This window comes from Vicia villosa, unplaced genomic scaffold (assembly GCF_029867415.1).
Source record: "Vicia villosa cultivar HV-30 ecotype Madison, WI unplaced genomic scaffold, Vvil1.0 scaffold7, whole genome shotgun sequence".
Lineage (NCBI taxonomy): Eukaryota > Viridiplantae > Streptophyta > Magnoliopsida > Fabales > Fabaceae > Vicia > Vicia villosa.
In genome coordinates, this window is record NW_026706810.1 from 3,023,785 (window position 1) to 3,039,783 (window position 15,999).

Below are 15,999 nucleotides of genomic sequence, written 5' to 3' on the forward strand. Positions count from 1 at the left end.
CAAAGGATGTGACGAACTTAGGGAGTGCTGCAAGAAGCTAGATGGGCAGTTATTTCGAAAGGATGTGGTAATCCAAAGCTTCGTCAAAGGAAGAGATCGAAAGGCAACCAAGATACTGTTTGATGAAACTAAGAAGTGGAGTAATGAGCACTTCAGACAAGGAGGGCCTCTATTTTATATTCAGATGGATTGATGTTTGAGTCTGTATGTCTTGACCACCACCAGACTTGTTGGATGGGGTCCTTTATTTTTTCCTTGTTGAACTATCTTGTTGATGTATGGTCTCGCCCAAGTTTAAATTTCTGTTATGAATGAAAAAAGAACTAGTTCCTTTGTTTCTCTTAATGCTTGTCCTCTATCACGTTGTTAGCTATTCTAGATCAATATTGAAATCTTGGATACTCTGAAAATGGCACATCACGTCATACGCACACATGCACTCATACATTCACACTATCACATTGCATTTTCAGGTTATTGTACAAGAAACTAATTGGGGTCCCTTTCAGCAACAGATTTCTGCTTCAACGACAAAGCTGACTTCCTTACATCCATACCGTACCAGGAACAATTAGAAAAGGATCATGGACCACTTCGAACAGAATCAAGCTGCCCTCCGTAGGGATATGGATGTCATGGGGGATAGAATGACCCAACTCATGGAGACCCTCCATGCCGTCATTCAAGGACAGGATGAACTCAGGAAGAGCGCCGCTAGTTTGGTCAAGGATGTTCCTACCACTTCTACCGATGGAGGGATGAAACCTAAAGAGATTCTTGTTGAGGGAATACCAAAATTGGTGGACGATCACCACGATGTTATTGATCTTGACCATGATCTTACCACTGAGTTGACCGAAACTGCTAAGATGTATCAGGCTCTGGAGGAACGCCTTAAGGCCATTGAAGTTGCTAAAACTTCAAGTTTCAACACTGCTGCTTTGTGCCTGGTACCGGGGATTGTTATTCCCCCAAAATTTAAGGTGCCAGATTTCGATAAGTACAAAGGGGTCACCTGCCCAGAGACTCACCTTCGTTCCTACTGCCGAAAGATGACCGCTCATGCTGAGAATGAACCATTGCTCATGCATTTCTTTCAGGATAGTCTCACTGGAGCCCCGTTGGAGTGGTATATGAAACTTGAGAGGGCTAATGTTAGTACTTGGGGAGAACTTGTTGATGCCTTCTTGAAACAATACCACTATAACACTGCTATGGCTCCCAGCCGCGCCCAGCTTCAAAATATGGCACAAAAGTCTTAAGAATCTTTCAAAGAATACGCCCAGAGATGGCGCAAACTTTCCGCTCGAGTTCAACCTCCTCTCCTAGACCGCGAATTGATTGATCTGTTTATGGGTACTCTGAAAGGGCCGTATCTTCAGCACATGGTCAGCAATACTTCTCCTTCTTTCTCAGATGTGGTCATCATTGGTGAACGGGTTGAGAACTGTGTTAAAGCTAGGACCATTCAAGGTATTACTAGTCCTAGCAATTCTAATGGCAATGGTAAAAAACCATACTCCGGATTTGTGAAGAAGAAAGAAGGTGAAACCAGCACTGCTTCAGTTGACCAAGGTCAAACTCCTGTATACTCTACTCTTCCACCTCCTTACTACCCAATGCCTTATGTTGTTCCCAATCCGTATGTCCCTCAGGCGTACGCTGCTGCACTTCCACAACCATGGGTGGCACCTCAACAGCCTTTCATCCCACAACAACAAGTTGTTGCCCCTCAGAATCGTCAACAAAATCCTAGGCCTCAAGGTCAAAGAGCTCCACAAAGGCAAAGATACCCTGAAAGGCGTATAGATCCGGTTCCGATGCCATATGCCCAGCTTCTTCCCCAATTGCTTGCTGGTCAGTTGGTGCAACTCCGTGAAATGGGTCCTCCACCTAGTTCTCTTCCTCCAGGATATGATGCTAATGCTCGTTGTGAGTTTCATTCAGGTGCTCCAGGCCATACGATTGAAAAGTGTAGAGCATTAAAGTACAAAGTTCAGGATCTCCTCGATGACAAGCTTATCTCGTTCGCTCCTACTGGTCCTAATGTGCAGAATAATCCTATGCCTCCCCACGCAGGTGCGACCAATGCTGTTGAATTGTGTGACGAACAGATCCTGGTAACTGATGTTAATGAGGTTAAGATGCCGCTCGCAACTGTCAGAGAACATCTCGTGCAACAAGGGGTTTTGTGTGAACTACATGACTTCTGTTTACAATGTTCTTCTAATCCAGAGGAATGTGCCAGGTTGAGGGATGAGATTCAAAAGCTTATGGATGAAGGTGTCGTTAGAGTAGAAAGAGTTATTCTAGACGAAGAGGTGGATGTTCTAGAGATCCCTAACTATCAGGCTGATGTCTCAAAGGCTCAAGGCACTCCTTTGATTATTCGTGCCCCAAGTACTCCTTTGATTATTCATGCCCCGAGTACTCCTTTGGTTATTCAGACTCCGAATACTCCTCTGACCATCCATTCCCAAGTTCCTCAGACTCCATCTCCTGCTCCCTCTCTGTTGGTTGATTCTAAGGCTGTTCCTTGGAGTTATAATGTTGTGTATATTCGAGGGAAAAAGTATGATTGTCCCCCGGTGGGTAATTCGAATGTCACTAATATTGCTGGGACTAGTGGCATCACTCGAAGTGGCCGAATCTTTGCCGCCCCACCTCCACCTCCCAAAGAGACTAATAAAGATGTTAACGCTCAGACCAAAGGGAAACAGGTTGCCGTTGATCCTCCTGAGCCCCGTACTGCACAAGACGCTGAACAACTTCTGAGAATTATAAAGAAAAGTGATTACAAGGTGACTGATCAGCTTGACCAAACTCAAGCTAAGATTTCCATCTTGTCCCTTTTGATGCACTCAGAAGCTCACCATGATGCTCTAATGAAAGTTCTGGCTTCCGCTCATGTAACTCAAGACATTACTGTACCTCAGTTTGAAGGGGTTGTAACCAATATTGCTGCCGGTAATTGTTTGGGTTTTTGTGATGATGAACTTCCGCCTGAGGGTAGAGCACACAACAAAGCGTTGCATATCTCCATGAGGTGCTTGGATACTGTTTTATCTCGAGTTCTGATTGATACAGGATCTTCCCTTAATGTGATGCCCAAAGCTACTTTGTTCAAGCTGAGTATGGATGCGGTTATGATGAGACCATGTACTATGAGCGTCAGAGCATTCGATGGTTCCAGAAGGTCCGTGGAAGGGGAGATTGACTTGCCTGTTAAGATTGGTCCGCACACGTTCTACATTGCCTTCTATGTCATGGATATTCGCCCTTCGTACACTTGCCTCTTGGGTCGTCCTTGGATCCACGCCGCTGGAGCCGTGACATCTACCCTCCATCAGTGTTTGAAATTTGTTGTGGGTGATAAGATTGTTGTAATCACTGGTGAGGAGGATCTGGTAGTCAATAATCTAGCAACATACCGTTATGTGGAAGTAGAAGGGGAAGTACAAGAGACGCCTTTCCAAGCCTTGGAAATTGTGTCAGTCGATAGACTCCCTGTGGTTGAAAACAAGAGGGAACCTAGAGCACCCCTCTCGTCCTTGAATGATGCTAAGGCTTTCCTGGAAGCTGGTGTTCCCCATGATGCCTGGGGCGAGTTGATTGATGTTTATGAGAAGCGAGACAAGTATGGTCTTGGGTACCAGCCATCTTCCTCCACTCAGTGCAACCCGATCAATGGAAAGAAAGTGATTCCTCCAATCTCTCAGGTGTTCGTCAGTGCCAGTACTAGTTCTGAAGGTCAGGTTCTCGCCGTGGATGATGATGACCAAGAAGATCTCTCCAGATTCATTTGCCAAGCTGCGCCTGGACAGGAACTCAACAACTGGACCATAATGGACATCCCCAGAGTCACTTTTATGGAGATGTAATTTTCTTGTTTCTATGAATCATGTGCCTCGCCCCAGGCATATTGATAGCTTGTATAAAGAGGGGCCCCCCGTGTGCTTCAAAATGTTTAATGATGAATAAAAATTGCATTTCCGCATACAATGACTGCTCCATTTCTTTCATTTTTATTCTATTTTATCTTAAAAAATTTTCAAAAAAAAATAATAAACAATAGATGGCAAAGTTTTTTCTTTTTTTTTTTTATTTTTTTATTTTATTTCCTATATGTGCTGCATTCTAAAGCATAATCATCCATCGTGCAGATCCGGCTCGGATTCCATCAAAAATGATAATGTTACAGTTCCACGTCTTGATATCCTTGAGAATCCAATTGACCAAGCTGATGAAGATAGTGGGGAAGATTGTGAAGTCCCTGAGGAATTGGCAAGACTATTGAGACAAGAAGAGAAATCTATTTAGCCACATCAAGAAGCCATAGAAATCATCAACCTCGGTATGGAAGAAGTAAAGAAAGAAGTTAAGATAGGGGCCGCTTTGCAAAATGATGTAAAGAGAAGGTTGATTGAGCTGCTTCGTGAGTATGTTGACATCTTCGCCTGGTCGTATGAAGACATGCCTGGTTTAGACACTGACATCGTTATGCACAGGTTACCGCTCAAACCAGAATGTCCGCCTGTAAAGCAAAAACCGCGAAGAACTCGACCTGATATGGCTTTGAAAATCAAGGAGGAAGTTGAAAAACAATTGAAGGCTGGTTTCTTGTCTGTGTGTGAATATCCTCCATGGATAGCAAACATCGTATCTGTTCCTAAGAAGGACGGAAAGGTGTGCATGTGTGTCGACTATCGAGACCTGAATAGGGCAAGTCCAAAGGATGATTTCCCTCTGCCTCATATTGATGTACTTGTCGACAATACTGCTCAGTATTCGGTATTCTCATTCATGGACGGTTTTTCTGGCTATAATCAAATAAAGATGGCTCCTGAAGATATGACCAAGACTACTTTCACCACTCCGTGGGGTACGTATTGTTATTAAGTGATGCCTTTTGGTCTTAAGAATGCCGGTGCAACATATCAACGAGCAATGGTGACCCTCTTCCATGACATGATCCATAAGGAGATTGAGGTATATGTCGATGATATGATTGCAAAATCTCAAACTGAGGAAGAACACTTTGTATATCTTGAGAAACTGTTTGCTCGTCTACGAAAATTCAAGTTGAGGCTTAATCCAAACAAGTGCACTTTTGGAGTGCGATCTGGCAAATTACTCGGATTCATCGTGAGCCAACGAGGGATTGAGGTCGACCCTGATAAAGTAAGAGCAATACAGAATATGCCAGCACCGAAGAATGAAAAAGAAGTTCGAGGGTTCCTTGGGAGATTGAATTACATAGCCAGGTTCATTTCTCATCTCACTGACACTTGTGAACCCATCTTTAAGTTGCTGCGCAAGAATCAAGATATCCGTTGGGATGATCGTTGTCAAGAAGCCTTCGAAAAGATCAAACAGTACCTCCAAGAGCAACCAATTCTCATGCCTCCAGTTCCTGGGAGGCCGCTTCTTATGTACTTAACCGTGCTTGAAGGATCTATGGGGTGTGTGCTAGGCCAGCATGACGAGTCTGGTCGAAAAGAGTGCGCCATTTATTACCTGAGCAAAAAGTTTACCGATTGTGAATCCCGCTACTCACTACTCGAGAAAACTTGTTGTGCTTTGGTATGGGCCGCTCGCCGACTGAGGCAGTATATGTTGACTCACACCACTTTATTGATCTCCAAAATGGACCCGATAAAGTACATCTTTGAAAAACCGGCTCTTACAGGAAGACTAGCACGATGGCAGATGCTTTTATCAGAGTACGACATTCAGTATGTTACACAGAAGGCCATCAAAGGAAGTGTTCTTGCAGATCATCTCGCTCATCAGCCATTGGAAGAATATCAGTCAATGAAGTTTGACTTTCCTGATGAGGATATCATGAAACTGGATGATGATGAAGGACCCGAACCAGGGGAGCGATGGACCCTCACGTTCGATGGTGCATCAAATGCTATGGGTCATGGTATTGGGGAAGTTCTGACTTCTCCTCGTCAAACTCACATCCCTTTTACTGCCAGAATATGTTTTGATTGCACGAACAATGTCGCAGAATATGAAGCTTGTGTAATGGGCCTCGAAGCGGCCATTGATATGAGAATTAAGATCCTTGAAGTTTATGGGGACTCTGCTTTGGTCAAACATCAAATAAGAGGCGATTGGGAAACGCGACACCCCAATTTAGTTCCTTATAGGGACTACATCTTGGAGTTGTTGCCCGCTTTTGAGGAGATCACCTTCGATCATATTCCCCGAGAAGAAAACCAGTTGGCAGATGCTTTGGCTACTTTGGCCGCAATGTTCAAAGTTAGCTCCCCTAATGAAGCGCCAGACATAAGGATCCTCCGTTACAAAGAGCCCGCACATGTATTCCCTGCTCATTGTCTCACCACTGAAGATGTGTAAGATGAAAAGCCTTGGTATTACGATATCAAAAGGTATGTTGAGAAGCAAGAGTATCCCGAAGATGCTACGATTGGTGATAAGCGAACACTTCGAAGATTAGCATCCAAGGTCTTCTTGTCAGGAGACGTCCTGTACAAAAGAAACTATGATTCAGTTTTGCTCAGATGCGTGGATAGACACGAAGCAGAATTGATCATGCGAGAAATTCACGAGGGATATTTTGGAACTCATTCCAGTGGACATTCTATGGCTAAAAAGATCTTGCGAGCAGGATATTATTGGATGACAATAGAAAGTGACTGTTATGTGTATGTAAAAAAGTGTCACAAATGCCAAGTGTACGCAGATAGGATTCATGTCCCTCCAACTCCTTTGAATTTTCTCACATCACCATGGCCCTTTGCCATGTGGGGCATCGACATGATTGGACGAATTGAGCCGCAAGCTTCGAACGGACACAGATTTATTCTTGTTGCTATCGACTACTTCACCAAATGGGTTGAAGCTGCTTCTTACAAGAAGGTGACCAAGCAAGTCGTCACTCGCTTCATCAAGAAAGAGATTATATGCCGATATGGGGTTCCAAACAAAATCATCACTGATAATGGGTCCAACCTTAATAACAAGATGATGGCAGAGTTGTGCGAAGAGTTCAAGATTGAACATCACAATTCGTCACCCTATCGGCCAAAGATGAATGGCGCAGTTGAAGCCGCTAACAAGAACATAAAGAAGATCGTCCAGAAAATGGTTAGAACGTACAAAGATTGGCATGAGATGTTACCGTTCGCCCTACATGGCTATAGAACTTCAGTTCGTACTTCAACTGGGGCAACTCCTTTCTCTCTTGTATATGGCATGGAAGCTGTACTTCCCGTCGAAGTGGAAATTCCTTCGTTGAGAGTCTTGATGGATGCAAAACTAGATGAAACGGAATGGGTTCAGACGAGACTGGACCATCTCAATCTGATTGAGGAGAAACGCTTATCTGCTATTTTCCATGGTCAGCTGTACCAAAAGAGAATTAAGAAAGCGTACGACAAGAAGATTCGGCCTCGAGAATTCCACATAGGTGACCTGGTCGTAAGGAAGGTCTTGCCAATTCATACCGATCCAAGGGGAAAATGGACTCCCAACTATGAGGGACCATACATTGTGAAGAAAGCATTCTCAGGTGGTGCTTTAATCCTGACAAAGATGGATGGGGAAGACGTTCCGCTTCCAGTCAATTCAGACTCAGTCAAAAAATACTACGCATAAAAACCCGCTAAGTTGAAAACTCGGAAGAGCAACTTAGGCAACAATGGGTATCCCGGTGGACATAAAAAAGAAAAGTCCAGGCAAAAATTAGGGATAAAACAAAAAAGAATAACCCGCTAGGTCGAAAACCCGAAAGGGCGGCCTAGGGAAAAAAGGGGTATCCCGCTGGATTGAAAACCCGAAAGGGCGGTCCAGGAAAAAGTTAGGGACTAAAAGCGAGAGGTTGTAGTCTGAATATCCTTCACAAAAACCATTTCGCGCCCTTGACATACGGACAGATCGGTTCAACCACTACGCTTCTGAAGCAAAGCATTGAGAAGATCAAGGATATGGGAACTGTAGCAATACAAGTTTTAATGGAAATTTGAGCATTTCTCTTTGCCATTTTATCCAGTGCGCCTTTATTTTTCCGTTTTTGCAACTACCTCATTTAGGAGTTGCTTCCTTGTACATAAGCCTATTCATAGGCATGCCATCAATAAAATGATCCTTTTACTAAAAAGCTTTCCTTTTCACTTCCCTTTTTCGTATGCGAAGTGTGATTTAATTCGTTATTAAACATTGCATTGAAAACATGGGGGAATAAGGGTCATACCAAAATGAAACATGATGTTACATAAACATAAAAGTGCTCTAAAGGGCACCATTCGTATCCAAATGTTGTTTTTATGTGCAGGTTGCAGGTTCTACTAGTCACCTTGACCCATCTCATCTCACAATGATCGTCATCATCCCGCGTAGAAGTTCAAGCGTGTAACTCATCAGTACTGGTAAACATGGGGCACCTGAAGAGGTCCATGTCCTTTCCCCATGCGACGGACGAAGAATAGTCCTTCAAGATTGTGATCCCCCAAGCAGTTCCGGATGTAAGGAAAGTCAGGCGAGGTCACGTTTTCTCCAACGAAGCTATGTTCTAACCCTCAGCACAGTTGCCAATAATCTTTGGTACTGTAAGGTCTCCAACACCCACTCGTATTGGCGATCCAAGAAAATAAGCAACGGACCCCAATGATCCTGCTCCACTATCTCACCAAGGCCTTTATTTGGCACTCTGCATATAGTATCCATTGCATATAACATTGCATCCCCAAAGCGTAGCATATCCATCAAAGTGGATCATTACGCCATACATAAAAATTCAAACATGCATACAAAAGTGTAAGCCAGATAATCAGAATCGGAACCCAATCAAGAGAAAGTTACATCCCCACAGAGATGTTATCCTCATAAATCCTAATTGATATCTGTTGTCACATTATAAACCACCGCAAGCCACGGTCCCAATGCCTAGTGTTCTCGATCCCCAGCAAGTTCATTAATCAATCCTATTGTGTATAGCTCTCCAAACACTCGTCTGTGTCGTCCTTTTGACACTGGTCTGTGTCGTTCCTTCAACACTCGTCTGTGTCATTCCTTCGATACTCGTTTGTATTAATTTAACACTCGTTTGTGTTATTCCCCGATGCTCGTCTGTATCTTCTTTCGATACTCGTCTGTATTGATTTAACACTCTTCTGTACCTCTTTTTGTCAATACTCGTCTGTATTAAGTCGAACACTCGTCTGTGTTATTTTTTATATACTCGTCTGTATCTTCTTTCGATACTCGTCTGTATTAATTCAACGCTCGTCCGCGTTATTCCTTGATGCTCGTATGTGTCCCTCTTCGATACTCGTCTATATTGAGTCCAACACCCGTATGTGTTATTCTTTGATGCTCGTCTGTATCTTCTTTCGATACTCGTCTGTATTGAATCAAACACTCGTCTGTGTTATTCTTTGATACTCGTCTGTATCCTCTTTCGATACTTGTCTGTATTGACTAAAACTATCGTCTGTGTTATTCTTTGATGCTCGTTTGTATCTCCTTTCGATACTCGCCTGTATTAAAACATTCATCTATGTTACCTTATCTCTCTATCAAACCTATTTCTTTTCCAATTCTTGTTATCTACAGCAATCACTCCCACTGAGAACCTTGTATTGGCATTGTTACCACGTTACAAGCTATCACCATTTAACCACAATTCTTCACTGTATACTAATCCATCGGAAAAATAAATTCTCTTCCCCCAGCAGATATCAAATACAAAAATAAAGGTAACACTTACACCGCCATTTCAGGACAAATTTCAGGTCTCGATATTTAATCATCTTCTGCCTTGAACGTTCGAAAGGTCGATGCCAATCTCACCTTCAGGTCTAAGATGGTTAAATAGGGGCAGCTGTCATACCCCAAATTTGTCCTACCCTTATTTATCTGGCTTTCATATCGCATTCATATAGGCCACTCATCCATTACATTCATCCATATCATGATTACTAGAAAATTGATGAAAAAAAGCTTCTATGTGGGAGATATCTTGGTTCAGAAGAGAAGGTTTGAAGTCTGATTATACGGCCCCATTTCCATTGAGGTTCTCCTAAAATCAAAGTTTCTTTCTCTCTAAATCAAAGCTCCGGTTAAAATATACAAATTTCAGGTTCATCAGGAACTCCAAGTTAGGGTCGATTAATCGAAAATTCATCTGAATCGGAAAAATCAGGAAAAGATGACATTTTGGTCAAAGTCAAAGTCAACTGTCAAATATTGACTCATGATGGAAGATCCGTCAAGAAAAATCAAGGAAATAAAATAAAAATCAAGAAATAACCAAAACTTTCCAAATGTGGAAGGTATTTAAAATAAGAAATTTCCAAAAGAGGAAAGTTTCCAATACTTAGAGAAATTTTGAGGAGTTTATGAATGGCTGGACAGTTGACTTCAGGTTTATTTTACACATGGTTCTAGGCATCATTTCAAGACAATGTTAAAATCAAAAATGTTCCATTCATGGCATATTACAACTTTGTAGTTGAATGTTTCTCCATTGGAAGTCTGGATCAAGAGATATGAAGCTAGAAAGTTTGAAGAATCACACTTGATCAAGTCAAGTTGCAAGGCAAATTCTAGGCAAGCAGGCAGCATTTTGACAAACACATGGCGTGCCATTTTCAAAGGCCATTATAGGGCATGTCAAGGATCCTGAAAATTCAAACTCAATATTAATGTGTTCTCTACCATGTCCTCTACAATATGGGGCCAAGAATAAAGCTAATTGGATGCGCGTGGAACCTTTTACAAAGTCTCAAAGTCGTGACCTTGCCAAGACATGTGTTGCCAGGAATCTGGGCCAAAAGCGAGGGCACGAGAGAGGCATTTATACAAACAGGTGGTGGGCCATATTTGCGCCCAGTTTTAGAAGAGTAAAAGTATCCACTTGATTGAAACGTGGTGTGTATTTACTCCTTCCCATGTCCTCTTTCAAAAGGCATAAAAACCAAAGATTTTGGGCATTTGTGGAACAAGATATCAACCTCCAAACCCATGCACATGGAAGCTGACTTTGGCCAGAGGATAGGCATGTCACGCGCGCAGCATACACAAAGATGCACCACTTATGTTATTTCCATACAAGGCCATGCACAATACTACACTACTACACCTCCACCATAATACTCCATGCAACCTCATACACCATATATAAACTAAAGCTCTTCACAAACAACAACACACACTCTCATTTCTTCATTTTCTCTAAAAAGCTCTCTCCCTCTCTACACTCTCTTCTTCCCTCGGTTCTCTCTCCCTCTCCATACACGTTCCAAAAGTTTGTTACGAGTTGTAACAAACTCTAACAACCATAAACCAATCACCACCTTCAACCACCATTAGCAACCTTCATCCACCACCACATCTTCAACCAACTATCATCTCCTCCACAAACCTTCGGTCACCATCACCAACTACTTCCATTCATCATCTTCTCAAATTCAAGTTCTGTGTTTATCTGCAATGGTGTGGCTATGAGCAAGATTCAGTCTCCATCTCAACTCCTTCGCGATCTCTGAGTTCCCTCTTCGTGGATTTGAAGTAAGTCCAAGGTTCATCACCATTATCATCTTCAAGATCGGAGCACGAGGAGCAAACGTTTTTCGAAAATCCTGCTCAAGACTTGCTTTAGGTAAGCTTTCACTTCCCTTGCGTTAAAGAGGCATGTAATATCATTAGCATTATCGCGTATTCGAACTACTTGCATATATCTGAATGATTCAAGTTGTAGATCTCTTTAGATGTGTGTTGTTGTTGGTTGTGTCGTTACGTTTATTGGTAGATTCATGTTCAGTGCGTAGAAATGAGGTGATTGACAGTGTTCATGTGCATTTTTGGTGAGCTTCATAATGTTAGGGCTTTAGAAATTGATCACGGTTTGGGTGATAGAAGAAACATCATGGAAATCCAAAATCATATTTGAAATTAGCATGAGATTATGAGTAAAAAGGTGGTTGCTTTTTGTATTTCTGAGATTTTTTCTGGTGGCTCCGCCCTGCAGCTGGTCGGAGAGGATGACCGGAGTGGAATCTCCGGCGTCTGAAACCCTGATACTCCTCTCTCACCGTTTGCTTATGTGTCGCGACGGCATTCGTCCCTTTGCCCAGATTTTGTTCTTTTTGTTTTATTATAATCATTAGTCGCTGATGTGGCATGTTTTAACTGGCTCTTGTTTGATTTTGTTTTACATGACTTAAATGCCATTGTGACTAGTTGATATATGTTCAATAGGGTACATGTCACGTTACACATTTATTTTCACATGCTGCCAAATAAATAAAAATGAAATAAAGTGTTGAATAATTGAATAAAGGCTGAATTGGTGAGTGGATAGAGAATGGGCCACGAATGCACTGGGCCTGGAGTTTTTGGGGTTGTACCCTCACTCTGTTAATACACCACCACGTTCTGGATGGGCCCGGGTGCCCCTTGCTTTTCACACCCCAATGATTAGGCCCAGTTTCTGCCTCATGACTAATTTTAGTTCATTTAGAAAAATGCTTTTGCACTCCCACCTGTTTAGATTTCAATTTTATTTTAATTTTGTTTTTTCTTTTAATTTTTGCTTCATAAATCCTTTTTAAATCAAATAAAAATGCATAAAAAATTGTTTAGATATTTTAGGTCGATTAAATAATTGCCTTGATCTTTGTTAATTTTTCTTAATTATTTTAATCCTTTTAATAAATCTTTTTCTTCACAATATGATTGAATATTCTTTGTTTTAATATTTCCTTGTAAATAATCCTTTAATAGACTTAGGAATTAATTTTTAGTCTTGTTTTTTTATATAGATTTAACCGATATATGTGTGTTTGTGAATACCATTTACTCGTCATAGTTCTCAATTTTATTTTCCGTATATTGACTTCCCTTTACATATTCCATGTGTAGTTTCTTTTAATAAACTGTATAGTTTTTACCTCCTTGTATAGACAACTTAGATTAGAATTTAGGATTAGTTCCCTATTGCATTCTTTTTTTCTTTCGACTTTTAAAAACACTTAATAAAAGGAAGATGCGAATCACATTAAGAAAGTGATAGAGAAATGAGTGGGATTCATTCCCTAATCTGTTTCTCAATCGCTTAGTGGCATAGAAACGAGTGGGATTCATTCCCTAATCTGTTTCTCGGTCACTACTTAATGGGAGAGAAATAAGTGAATTCATTCCCTAATCTGTTTCTCAAACATTAATTAATGGGAGAAAAATGAGTGGGATTCATTCCCTAATCTGTTTCTCAAACATTACATAATGGGATAGAAGTGAGTGGGATTCATTCCTTAATCTGCTTCTCGATCATTATACATTTTTATGTGATTCGAATCGCAAAGTAAATTCCCCTTAAAAAATACACAACCAAAAACACTTAAAACACCTAACAATGGTTCAAATTAAAACAAAGTAGAGAGACTGGTGAGTGGCCCGGTATTGGGAACTATTCATCACTCATCTACCATAAAAGGCACAAACCAATCATTTCTTTTTCTTTTGCCTCGTTGGCATTCTTAAGCGCATTGTTATTTCCGCTCGATCGCATCGTAGGTCGTCCCTTATGCAAGAGCGCGAACGTTAACTCCGCCCAACTAAAAAACACAAAAACAAACAGAAAATCTTAAGCCGAGCTACGGTAACTCTGATTCCTGAAAAGGATACGTAGGCAGCGGGGTAGGGCCCGTGCGAGTACAATTCTTTATTTTCCCTACATTTTGCATTCATTCGCATATATAGATATAGACATAGTACACACCCTTTAGATAGAAACAAACATGGGTGGATACCATCGAGTACGATGGGCGCGAGGGGTGCTAGCACCTTCCCCTTGCGTAACCGACTCCCGTACCTTGATTCTCTAGTCGCAAGACTTTGTTCTTATTCTTTGCTAGGTTTTCTGATATTCCTTTCCCTTATGGGATAAATATATTGGTGGCGACTCTGTTCATTTTTTCGCGAGCATGCGACAGTAAGTACTTTGACGGGAGACTTAGTACTTATTGGGTTTAGAACCTAGATGCTAGACTGGGAAGAAATTCTTCTAGCTATGTGTTCTCAATTATCTTCACACATTAAGGAAGAATGGCAAGAGTATCTAGTGTAGCATACTGATTCTGTTAAATATCTAGATGGGAGCTGGATATTTACAATGTCTGTATGAAATGACTCAGACGTGTATGCTGAAGATTGATTTATGGTTATACAATCATAGTTTCTTCTACTTCAAGTTGCAGAGTGTGGCAATATGAATCTTGTGTAGCAAGTAAACTGAGGTTTCTAAACTTGGAAACTGTGGCAAACTCCAAATGAAGGGAACTTCAAGGACGAACATAAAAAATGCCTAAATTTGTATATCTCAGGGGGAGTAAAAGAGTATGAAGATCAACAAAGACAATTTTATTTTGCTTCTATCCTAACGTAAAGTCCTTCAAAGACTAACCTTGAAGCCAGAAGAACAAAGTCACACAAGATGTCAGAACATAACTCAAATCATATTTATTACTAAAGACCGGCAAAGAATATTCTTTGCATTATCATCCGAAGACATGGATTGAAGGTGTGTATCACTTGTTCTGACCTAGTGCATGATCCAACCTATACACAAGTCCACCTGGTGCAGTTCGTCTTCAAATAACATCTCTTGATCGAGACTATAGTTAAAGTCCAGGTATGTTGTTTAAATTGCTCAGGTTTATAGAGTCTTTTCGGTTTGTTTGAGTCTTGCTTGAGTCCCTCATGTTCTTCTTTCGAATATGAGAAATGTCTAGAGTCTAGGTTATGGTTGTCTAATTATGACAATCATAGGGTTTAAGGGTAGTGTTCAGACATTGTTAAAGTCTGAGGTCATTCTTTACAATTTTTTGGTAAAGAATAAGAGTCTTGTTTCGTGTCGTGAACACAAATTGTTTCTTGTGTTCCAAGTTCTCTATAGAGAAGTTTTATCTCTATGGATAGTCAGAGTTTGTTTGAGTTTAGACGAACTTATGTTTTGAGTGATGTCAACATCACAAAGTGCGTTTATCCTGGAAGAAGGACTAGGAATATGCATTAGAAGTTTGAAAAAGCGACATTATTGTGTAAAGTGGCAGTTCAGACATAATGTGGATTAGAATGGGCAGGTTCTGATCTGGATGTAAGTAATTTGTTCTGGCAATACATAATTACTTTCATGATGAAGACTTCACTTAGTGAAAATGACTATGAAGACAAAAGTTCTATGATCTGATCAACACAACTAAGGATAAAGGAGAATCCTTCCGGTTCAAGGAGCATGTTAATCAATGTGTGAGATTGAGAAACACCATATCAAGAAGGGTTTCGAATTTTCTTAAGCAGACCATGATCTGATCCAAACATGGTAAGGTTTCAACAAAGTTCAAGAAGTGGCAGTTCTGTATGTTGAGATTGTGGCAACCTCTCTATGCATGCTTCTAGTGTCAAAAGGTCATCAGTTGATCATTTTTGGAGGAGATAAGTTAGTAGACAAGGGTCTGTTGAAGAAAGAGATGAACCTTATGGAAAATACTGGTAGTACAAATGTCAGACGCAATGTTATGACATCTTACTTCTGGTGTAAGTATTTAATGTAAAGGAGCAACTTTGCTATAGTGAGTGTGTTCAGCAGGACAGTTGAACAGAGGATGCGGCTCTTAAAGATATGAAGATGCGTCTTATATTTTCCATTCATCATTTCAAGCCTATTCCTTGAAGAAGCTCAGACTATCTCAGATAGGGGGAGTAACTTCTTTTGTCAAGAAAAGTTTCTTGGTTAAAAATACTTTAACATCATGAAGGAGATGTGACATTTTTGTCAGTTATTTTTCAATGGTTAAATCTAACCATGTGCAACTAGAATCCACAATTATTTCTCTACACTAATGAGGTAGTTATATGTCTAACAGTCTCAAGGTGTTCAGAACAACAGAAGTCTATGTCCATGACTAGTGAGTAAGTGGGGAGTCTGTTACTTGGTCGGTAGGATGCTTTGTCTTAATCTTTTAAAGA